Genomic DNA, 12,009 nt, shown 5'->3' with positions numbered 1-12,009 from the left:
AATCAATCATAGAAGTTTAGCGTCAGGGATCTCCGGGCTATTTTAACCACTACTTTTTTTGAGGAGCAAGAAGAAAGAAGTAGAAAAAGTAAAGGAAGTAATAATAGGTACCATGTATTGAGTGCTTACTGTTGGTCAGGCATCTTTTGAAATTGTATCCCACTGAATCCTCATAACTATACTGCACCCCCAGTGTGACTCCAGGACACGGTTTATCATGACTACATAATACTTGTAGAGCGAGGCTTTCCTGTATATTGAGTCTCTTAATTCCTGGGAGCCAAAAATCCCTAGGTGTAAGGAAGGCATCTGTTATTAATTTTCATTTCAGAGATAAAGAAATTGATGCTTATAAAAATTTAGAGATTTGACTGGAACTCAGGTCTCTTCAAGCCCGAAGCCAGCTTTCCATGTTACCATGATACTTTAGGGAAAATAGTAAACGACTAACATTTCTTTAGTGTTTTACACCTCATACTGGGCTGGCAGAGGGTCAAATAAGAATAAAGTTAATGACATCTTGGAGATCGTTGGGTTAGGTGCTGAATGAAGAGGTTTACTTAACTCATTTGATGCTTATAACAATCTGTTATTGTTTCTATTTTCCAGATGGAAAAACTGAGGCCTAGGGAAATTAAGTAATTTATAAGCAATGGAAAGAGGAGAAAGTGAGAAAAAAAGAGAACATAAACGAAGAGACTATCACAGGACTGGTAGACTGCTGGAGTGGAAGGGACTTTAAACTCAAAAGTTTATCGTCCACATGGCTTGGTTTATGGTAGCAAGTGAGAAGCAAAAACAGAAAGGAGATGGGGGGAGGGAGAAGGAGGAAAAAAAAGAGGAAGAGGCAGAGGAAAAAGTAAAGAAGAAGAAAATAATGGAAGAGATGATACATAAAAGTGAGGAGAAGGAATCAAAAGCATAATAAAACATCCAAAGTTTGAAAGAACCAAAGAATTAATGAGTCCAGTCTTATCAATTTAAAGAGGGAAGAAAAAGAAAAACATGAGGAACAAACCAGAGTCCACATATGTTCTATTATGTGCCATGTCGTTATCTGTTCAACTTTTAAGACTATTTTTTTAAGAGCAGTTTTAGTGTTACAATAATATTGACAGCAAGGTACAAAGATTTCTCATAATAATTCCTGCTCCTACACATACACAATCTCCCCATTAACAACATCACTCACCAGAACGGTACTTTTTTTTTTTTTTAACCAAGGATGAACCTATATTGACCACATCATAATCACCCAAAGTCCATAGTTTATCTAAGGGTACAGTCTTGGTGGTGTACATTCAATGGGCTTGGATAATGTATAATGACATGTATCCATCATTATAATATCATACAGAGTATTTTCACTACCCAAAAATCTCTGTGCCCTACCTGTACATCTCCCCCCACCCCTGACCCCTTATAACTACTGATCTTTTTTCATTGTCTCCACAGTTTTGCCTTTTCCAGAATGTCATAGAGTGGAAATCATACTGTATGTGGCCTTTTCATATTGGCTTTTTTTTACTTTAAAATTCCTCCATGTCTTTTCATGGCTTAATAGCTCATTTCTTTTTAGCACCACTAGTCTTCCATTGTCTGGATGTACCACAGTTTATTTATATATTCACCTACTGAAGGACATCTTGGTTACTTCCAAATTTTGGCAATTATGAATAAAGCTGCTATAAACATTCATGTGCAGGGTTTTGGATAGACAAAATTTTTGACTCCTTTGGGTAAACATCAAGGCGCGTGATCGCTGGATCATATGGTAAGAGTATGTTTCTTTTTTTTAAATATTTATTTATTTATTTATTTATTTGAGAGAGAGAGTGTGTGCACAAGAAGGGGGAGTGGCAGGCAGAGGGAGAAGCAGGCTCGCCGCTGAGCTGGGAGACTGATGTGGGACTTGATCCCAGACCCTCGGATCATGACCCAAGCAGAAGGCAGACACTTAACCAACTGAGCCATCCAGGTGCCCCAGAGTATGTTTCGTTTTGTAAGAAACCACTAAACTGTCTTCCAAAGTGGCTGCACTCATCAGCAATGTATGAATGTTTCTTTTAGGGACTTATTAATTAAGTCCAGATTGTCAACTATTTCTTTAAGAGAGTGTGTCTTTGGTGTTGTAGCTAAAAGGCATTACCATACTCAAGGTCATCTAGGTTTTTTCCTATGCTATCTCCCAAGAGTTTTATAGTTTTGCATTTTACATTAGATCTGTGATCCATTTTGAGTTAAATTTTGTGAAGAGTATAAACTCTGTGTCTAAATTCATATTCTTTCTTTCTTCCTTCCTTCCTTCCTTCTTTCCTTCCTTCCTTCCTTTTCTTTTCTTTTCTTTTCTTTTTTTTTTTTTTTTTTCTTTTTTTTTTTTTCTTTCTTTCTCTTTCTTTCTTTCTTTCTTTCTTTTTCTTTCTTTCTTTCTTTTTTCTCTCTTTCTTCCTGCATGCGAATGTACAGTTGTTCCAGCATCATTTGTTGAAAGATTGTCTTTTTTTGGGGGGGCGGGGTGAATCAAGCCACTTTATTGAGGGGCTTCAGAGAAAGATTGAAGAGCTAGGAGGACAGTGAGATCTGACATCCTCAGCCAGGCCAGGATATCCCCAGCTTCACAGTCGCTGAAAGTGAAGAGATTATCTTTGATCCATCTTTTTACCTTTGTTCTTTTATCAAAAGTTACTTGACTATATATATGGGAGTCTATTTCTGGGCTCTTTATTCTGGTCCATTGATCTATTTGTCTGTTCTTTCACCAATACTCCACTGCCTATAGCTTTATAGTAACTCTTGAAATCAGACAGTGTCACTCTTCCAACTTTGTTTTTCCCCTCAGTACTGTATGAGCTATTCTGGGCCTTTTGCCTCTCCATATACAATTTAGAATCAGTTTGTTAATATCCATGAAATAACATGCTGGGATTGAGATTGCATTGAATCTATAGGTCAAGTTGGGAAGAACTGATATCTTGATAATATTGAGTCTTCCTAGCCATACACATGGATTATCTCTCCATTTATTTAATTCTCCTTTGATTTTGTTCATCAGAATTTTATAGTTTTTCTCATACAGATCTTATGTGTATTTTGTTAGATTTATACCTAAATATTTCACGTTTGGGGGGTGCTAATGTAAATGTTATATTTTAAATTTCAAATTCCCCCTGTTCATTGTTGGTATATAGAAAAGCAACTGACTTTCGGTTTTTTTGGTTTTCTGTTTTAAGATTTTATTTTTAAGCAATCTCTATGCCCAACTTGGGGCTCGAACTTACAAACCCCAAGATCAAGAACCGCTTGCTACACCCAGTGAGCCAGCCAGGTGCCCCAAACCTTGCTATACTTGCTTATAAATTCCAGGAGGGTTTTGTGTTTTGTTTTGTTTTTTTGTCAATTCTTTCAGATTCCCTACATAAATGATTATGTCATCTGCAAAGACAGATTGATGTCTTTGTTCCCAATCTGTATATGTTTTATTTCCTTTTTAAAAATTCTATTTTATTTAAATTAAATTAATTAACATATAATGTGTTAATAGTTTCAGAGTAGAGGTCAGTGATTCATCAGTTGTGTATAACACCCAGTGCTCATTATATCGCATGCCCTTCTTGATGCCTATCACCCACTTACCCCCTCCCCCAACCCCCTCCCCTCCAGCAACCCTCAGTTTGTTTCCTATGGTTAAGAGTCTCTTGGGGCGCCTGGGTGTCTCAGACGTTAAGCGTCTGCCTTCGGCTCAGGTCATGGTCCCAGGGTCCTGGGATCGAGCTCCCGAGTGGGAAGCCTGCTTCTCCCTCTCCCACTCCCCCTGCTTGTGTTCCTGCTCACTATCTCTCTCTTTCAAATAAATAAATAAATAATCTTAAAAAAAAAAAAAAGAGTCCCTTGGGGCGCCTGGGTGGCTTAGTTGTTAAGTGTCTGCATCTGCATTCGGCTCAGGTCATAATCCCAGGGTCCTGGATCAAGCCCCGCAGCATCGCGCTCCCTGCCTAGCAGGAAGCCTGCTTCTCCCTCTCCCACTCCCCCTGCTTGTGTTCCCTCTCTCTGTGTGTCTCTCTCTGTCAAATAAATAAATGAAAAATCTTTAAAAAAAAAAAAGGGAGTCTCTTATGGTTTGTTTCCCTCTCTGATTTTATTGTTTTATTTTTCCCTCCCTTCCCCTATGGTCCTCTGTTTTGTTTCTTAAATTCCACATATCAGTGAGATCATATGATAATTGTCTTTCTCTGATTGACTTATTTCACTTAGCATAATGTCCATCCACGTTGTTGCAAATGGCAAGATTTCATTTTTTGATGGCTGCATGATATTCATATATATATATATATATATATATATATATATATATATATACACCTACCCCACATTTTCCTTTTCCATTCATCTCTTGATGGTCATCCAGGCTCTTTCCATAGTTTGGCTATTGTAGACATTCCTGCAATAAACATTGGGGTGCAGGTGCCCCTTCGGATCACTACATTTTTATGCTAGGGGTAAGTACATAGTAGTGCAATTGCTGGGTCATAGGGTAGTCCTTTTTTTTTTTTTTTAACCTTAATACAGTAGCAAGGATTTCCAGTACAGTGTTGAAGAGGAGTGGTGAGAAGGAACATCCTTACCTTGTACCTGATCTTAGTGAGAAAGCTTCTAGTTTCTCACCACTAAGTACGATGTTAGCTGTAGGGTGTTGTTGTTGATATTCAATCTTTACAACAACTCTTTGAGGTGTTTACTAATATCTTAGCTAACCTGTGAGGACACTGAGTATCACAGAAGTTAAGTAATATATTGAAGGTCAGTATAAGTGGTGGAGCTGAGATCCAGAAGCAAGTTTGTCTGATTTCGATACTGTGTTAAGAAAGAGAAGAAAAGGGCGCCTGGGTGGCTTAGTTGGTTAAGCGACTGCTTTCGGCTCAGGTCATGATCCTGGAGTCTCAGGATCGAGTCCCGCATCAGGCTCCCCACTCAGCAGGGAGCCTGCTTCTCCCTCTGACCCTTCCCCCTCTCATGTGCTCTCTCTCTCTCTCTCTCTCATTCTCTCTCTCAAATAAATAAATAAATAAAATCTTAAAAAAAAAAAAGAAAGAGAAGAAAAAGGGGTGCCATCTGGCTCAGCCATTGGAGCATACAACTCCTGATCTCTGGGTTTGAGCCCCACATTGGGTATAGAGATTATTTTTAAAAATAAAATCTTAAAAAAAAGAAAGAGAAGGAAAAGCAGAAAGGAAAGAGAGAAGAGGGAGAAAGAGATAACCTGAGATCTAGTCCTGATTCAGCCTTAAACCAGCTGTGACCTTAAAACATATTGTGCTATCCTTTTCTGTATCTACAAAGTGAGAGAATAGACAACAGAATTTTTTAAAGATTTTATTATTTTTTTAAAGATTTTATTTATTTGTGAGAGACAGAGAGAGCACAAGCAGGGGAAGTGTCAAGCAGAGGGAGAAGCAGGCTCCCCACTGAGCAAGGAGCCCGATGTGGGGCTCGATCCCAGGACCCTGGGATCATGACCTGAGCTGAAGGCAGATGCTTAAACCAACTGAGCCACCCAGGCATCCAAGATTTTATAATTTTTTAAGTAATCTCTACACCCAATGTGGGACTTGAACCAACAATCCCAAGATCAAAAGTCGCACACTCCAGAGACTGAATCAGCCAGGTGCCCCTAGACAACAGAATTTTTTTTTTTAAGAGAGAGAGGAGAGCATGTGAGTGAATTTTTGTGGGGGGGGGAGGACAAAGGGAGAGAGAGAATTCCAAGCAGGCTTCATGCTCAGTGTGGAGCCTGACAGGGGGCTCCATCCCACAACCCCCAAGATCATGACCTGAGCCATAATCAAGAGTTGGTCATCTAACCAACTGAGCCACCCAGACACCCCTAGACAACAGACTTTCTAAAGTCAATTCTGATTTTTATGTTTTATGAAACAGAGTAAGAGGAGTAATGAGAGAAGATGAGAGAACAATAAGTAGAAAAGGAAAATTTGGAGAAAGAAAGGAGAGGGGATGGACTTAAGTAAGATTAGAAAGAGCAGAGCTCCCCGGTGGATCTGTCCATTGATCATCCAGACCCTTGGTTTCAGCTCAGGTCATGATCTTAGGGTCCTCAGCGGGGAGTCTGCTTGAAGATTCTCTCCCTCTGCCCCTCTTCTCCCACTCTGTCTCTCTCTAAAAATAAATGAAGAAATCTTTTTAGAAAAAGAGCAGAGAAGGGGAGGAGGAGATGTGAAAAAGAAACGAAAGGAATAGAGTTGAGGGAAAGTGCAGAAAACTAAAGATGCTCTCCAACAGGAGGATGGGAGCTCATTAAACTTAAGCAAAGCCTAGGGGCGCCTGGGTGGCTCAGTCGTTAAGCATCTGCCTTTGGCTCAGGTCATGGCCCCAGGGCCCTGGGATCAAGCCCCACATCAGGGATCAAGCCCCACATCAGGGATCAAGCCCCACATCAGGTTCCCTGCTTCGGCGGGAAGCCTGCTTCTCCCTCTCCCACTCCCCCTGCTTGTGTTCCCTCTCTCGCTGTGTCTCTCTCTGTCAAATAAATAAATAAAATCTTTCAACTTAAGCAAAGCCTAGGATATGACATTCATTCATTCACTTTTTACTAAGTGACAGTTATGTACAAGGCTATGTGCCAGGTGCTCTGTTTCTAATGCAAAGGATAGAAAACAAAAGGCACAGAAATAAAGCTAGAGAAACTGACTGACAGCAAGGAGTCAGACACAGAATAAAATATTCACTGTTGATTCAAAAGGTATATATTGAGCACCTCTTATTGCCAGGCATTGTTCTAGCTACTAGGCACATAGATAAACTACCTGCCTTCTTGGTATTTACATTCTTGTGGTGAGACTCAAGTAATACATACATATGTACATTAATGGTCAGAAGGTAATAAATATTATGAGGAATAACAAAGCCAGGAGAAGGGGAGGGAGAACGTAGGAGACATTTGCTATTGTATATATAGTAGCAAGGTAAGGACTCTCTGATAAGGAGAAAATGGAGCAGAGATGTTAAAAAGAAAAAGGAGTAGGGGCACCTGGGTGGTTCAGTCGGTTAAGCATTTGCCTTCGGCTTAGGTTATGATCCCAGGGTCCTGGGGTTGAGCCCCACCTCAGGCTCCCTGATCAGCAGGGAGTCTGCTTCTCCCTCTCCCTCTGCCCTCCTCCCCCCCGACCCCGCTCATGCTCTCTGTCTCTCTCTCTCAAATAAATAAAATCTTTAAAAAAGAAAAAAGAAAAAAGAGCAAGTCATGTGGATTGCTGTGGGGACAGTGTTCCAGGCAGAGCAAACTACAAACGCAAAGGTTCTGAGATGAGAACATACTTGATGTGTTTGAGGAACATCAAGGGGGCCTGTGTGGCTAGAGCAGAATGAGAAAGAGGAGAGACGTAGGGGAGGTCAGAGAGAGAACAAGGTGGCCAAATCCTATCAGGCCTCATGGGCCATTGTAAGGACTTTGCTTCTTACTCAGAGTGAGATGGGCAGCCAATGGAGGATTTGAGCAGACAAGGGACGGGATCTGACCTCTATGTTTACAGTAGCATGCCTGCAGCACACCTGAGGAGCATGTGACTCTTGATCCTGGGGTTGTGAGCTTGAGGCCCATATTGGGTGTAGAGATTACTTAAAAAAAATTATTTTTTCATTTGATGGCTGCACGGACTGAAGCAGATGATTCCAGTGAGGAGACCACAGCAATTATCCAAGAGAGAGATGGCGGTGGCTCAGGTGAGGGCAGTGGCTCAGGTGAGGGTGCTGGCAGTGGAGGTGAGAAGTAGTTGGATTTGGAATTTAACTGAAAGCTAGAATAAACAATTGCAAATGGATTAGATGTGAGGTATGAATGAAAAAGAGTTAAGAACAACATCCTACAGGCAAGTTGCCCCACACTGCTGAAATGCAGATCATTTTAATTTTATATAAACTTTTGCAGAAAATAGGAAAAGAAAGGACTCTCCTCAATTCATTATATGGAGCCAGAATTGCTCTCATAACCGTACCAGAAAAGGGCAATAATAGAAAAGAAAATTACAGGCAAATCTCACTTACTAACAGAGATGCAAAAATCTTCAGTAAAACACTAGGAAACTGAATCCAGCAATGTGCAAAAAGATAATACACCAAGACTCACTTGAATTTATGTAAGGAATTTAAGGGGAGCTTAATATTAGAAAATACATTCATTTTATTCATCATATTGATAAATTAAAGGAATAAATCACACAATCATCCCAATAAATACAGAAAAAGCATGTGATGAAATCAACATCCATTTGTGATAAAAAAATTTTTTTTTAAAAACTGGAAGGGAACTTATTAATCTGATAAAGGAATGCCTGGTATCACTAATTCTAATCAATCTTGTAATGGGGATCCACAACACTAAGACAAGGGAAAAAAATGGTAAAAAGGTTAGATAAAAAAGAAACAAAGCTGTTACCATCTATGGAAAATATAAAAATGTGATAGCATATGTAGAGAATTCAAAAGAATCCACAAATAAATTATTAGCATAAAAGCTTAACAAGTTTGCTTGACCAAAAATATACAAAATCAAATATGTATCCATATATGAACAACAGATGATAAATAATTTTTTAAAAGATTTTATTTATTTATTTGAGAGAGAGAATGAGAGAGAGAGCACACGAGAGGGGGGAGGGTCAGAGGGAGAAGCAGACTCCCTGCTGAGCAGGGAGTTCAATGCGGGACTCAATCCTGGGACTCCAGGATCATGACCCGAGCCAAAGGCAGTCGCCTAACCAACTGAGCCACCCGGGCACCCGATAAATAATTTTTTAAATTACCACCTGTAATAGTATGAAAAATACCAAATACCAATGTATAAATATAACAAAATGTGTAAGACCTGTGTGCAGCAAATTATAACTTATTTTGAGACATTGAAGAAGGCTAACATAAATGAAGAGATATTATCATGTTCGTGGGTTAGAGATCTCAATATCATGAAGATGTCAATTCTCCCTAAAGTGATTTATAGATTCTAGTGCAATACTAATCAAAATTCCAGCAGGCTTTTTGTGAGTGTAAGGAACTGACAAACTGATTCTAAAATTTACATGGACGGGGCACCTGGGTGGCTCACTCGGTTGGGTGTCTGCCTTCGGCTCGGGTGGTGATCCCGGGGTCCTGGGATCAAGCCCCACACTGGGCTCCCTGCTCCGCGGGAAGCCTGCTTCTCCCCTTCTCCCACTCCCCCTGCTTGTGTTCCCTCTCTCTCTGTGTCTCTCTCGTCAAATAAATAAATAAAATCTAATAAATAAATACATAAAATAAAATTTACATGGACAAACAAAAGCCCAAGAACAGCCTCTTGAAGATTAACGAGGTGGAGAGACTTGCATTACCAGATACCAGGACATAATTATAAAGCCATAATAATTAAGATAGTGTAGTATTTTTTTTTAAAGATTTATTTATTTATTTTATTTGAGAGAGAGAGAGAGAGATTGAGAGAGAGAGAGAGAAAGCACATGAGATGGGGGGAGGGTCAGAGGGAGAAGCAGACTCCCTGCCGAGCAGGGAGTCCGATGCGGGACTCGATCCGGGGACTCCAGGATCATGACCTGAGCCGAAGGCAGTGGCTTAACCAGCTGAGCCACCCAGGCGCCCTAAGATAGTGTAGTATTGACGCAAGATGGATAAATTGACCACTGGGACACAATACAAGCCAAAACAGATGCACACATATATAGACATTTGATTTATGATAGAGTTTGCACTTTTGAGCAGGAGAAAAAGGACACTTTTCAGTGTTGCTGTCACAATTGGGTATCTATATGAAAGAATAAAACCAAACCCCTACCTTAAGCCATACACAAAAATCACTCCCAACTGTACTATAAGCTAAATGTAAAAGTTAGATTAAAAACCTTGTGGAAGATAATATAGAATATATTCATGAATTCAGGATAAGGAAGCATTTTTTTCTTTTTCTCTCTCTCTCTCTTTTTTTAAAGATTTTATTTATTTATTTGACAGAGAGAGAGGCAACACAAGCAGGGAGAGTGGGAGAGGGAGAAGCAGGCCTCCCGCTGAGCAGAGAGCCTGATGCGGAGCTTGATCCCAGAAGTCCGGGATCATGACCAGAGCCGAAGGCAGATGCCCAATGACCCAGGCGCCCCAAAGAAGCATTTTCTAAGACTCAAATATGCTATAAAGAAAAAGATTGATCCATTTGACTATATTAAAATCAAAACCATCTGTTCATCAAGACAGGCTACAGAATAGAAGGAGGTATTTATAACATATAACTGACAAAGGATATATCCAGGATGTATAAAGAACTGCTACAAATTAATAGAAAAAAGAAAACCCTCCTAACAATAGAAATTATAAGCATGAACTAAAGATTTCAATTAGCACTTCACAAGAGGAAATTCACAAGGTCAACGAACATATGAAAAGGTGCTAAACTTCATCAGTAATCAAACCAATGCAAATTAAAGCCATAATGTAATATCACTGTATGCACCAGAATAGCTAAATTTAAAGTCTGAAAATAACAAGTGTTGGCAAGACTATGGAGTAAAAACAACTCTCATATACAGTTAATGAGAGTGCAAGAGGTTAAACCACTTTGGAAAAGGGGTTAGCATTATCTAATAAAGTGGAAGATGCCCTATGATGCATTGATTCCACTTCTACATACATAGCAAATATATACAGCATTATTATACATATATCTTTAAAAGCAGACCAAAGAAACTATATTGTTTAAGGAACGCACACACATGAGGAAACTATTCAGAAAAGCAAATAAGTGGGCGCCTGGGTGGCTCAGTTGGTTGGGCGACTGCCTTCGGCTCAGGTCATGATCCTGGAGTCCCGGGATCGAGTCCCGCATCGGGCTCCCTGCTCAGCAGGGAGTCTGCTTCTCCCTCTGACCCTCCCCCCTCTCATGTGCTCTCTCTCTCTCTCTCTCTCTCTCTCTCGCTCGCTCGCTCTCTCAAATAAATAAATAAAATCTTTAAAAAAAAAAAGAAAAGCAAATAAGTGATTACCATATAAGTCAGAATACTGTTTACCTATGGTGAGGTGGGAATGATGTATGAGCAAGTAGGGACACACAAGTCCTTTTCAAATACCGGTAAGGTTCTTTTAGTTAGCCTGGTTGGTAGTCACATGAGTGTTCCCTCTGTAAGTATTCCCTTTATAAGTATTCAATATATTTTACATTTATGTTTTATTGCATTTGTCTTTATATGTGTTATATTTCACAATAAAAATGGGCTTTAAAGAGTATCTAATTCAACACCCATACTTGACAATCTCTTAGCAAACTTGGAATGAAAGGGATTTTCCTTAACTTGATAAAAGTTATTTAAAACAAACAAACAAACACCAAACATTATTCTTTTTCTTATTTTTTTATTTTTTTTAAGATTTTATTTATTTATTTGACACAGAGAGAGAGAGACACAGAGAGACAGAGAGCAAGCACAAGCAGAGGGAAACAGCAGGCAGGGGAGAAGCAGGCTCCCCACTGAGCAAGGAGCCTGATATGGGGCTCCATCCCAGAACCCTGGAACCATGACCTGAGCCAAAAGCAGCCGCTTAACCGACTGAGCCACCCAGGCGCCCCACCAAACATTATTCTTACTGGGGAAACACTGGAAGCATTTCCTTTAAAACTGGGAACAAAAGAAACATGCCAACTATCCCTGCTTGTATTCAGCATTGTGCTAAAGGTCCTGGCCAGCACAAGAAAAGGAAATTATAGGCATAGTATTGGAAAGGAAAAAGCGAAATGCCAACATTTGGAGATGACATGGTTGTCTTTGTAGAAAATTCAAAAAGTCTATAGAAAAATTACGCAGAGGGGCGCCTGAGTGGCTCAATCATTAAGAGTCTGCCTTTGGCTCAGGTCATGATCCAAGGGTCCTGGGACAAAGCCCCGCATCAGGCTCCCTGCTCAGCGGGAAGCCTGCTTCTCCCTCTCCCACTCCCCCTGCTTGTGTTCCCTCTCTTGCTATCTCTCTC

Source organism: Callorhinus ursinus, unplaced genomic scaffold (assembly GCF_003265705.2).
Source record: "Callorhinus ursinus isolate GAN/ISIS: 27379988/994484 unplaced genomic scaffold, GSC_fseal_2.0 scaffold94, whole genome shotgun sequence".
NCBI classification, from domain to species: Eukaryota; Metazoa; Chordata; class Mammalia; order Carnivora; family Otariidae; genus Callorhinus; species Callorhinus ursinus.
The sequence above is the reverse complement of the archived record's forward strand: the minus strand, read 5'-3'. Positions refer to the sequence as shown.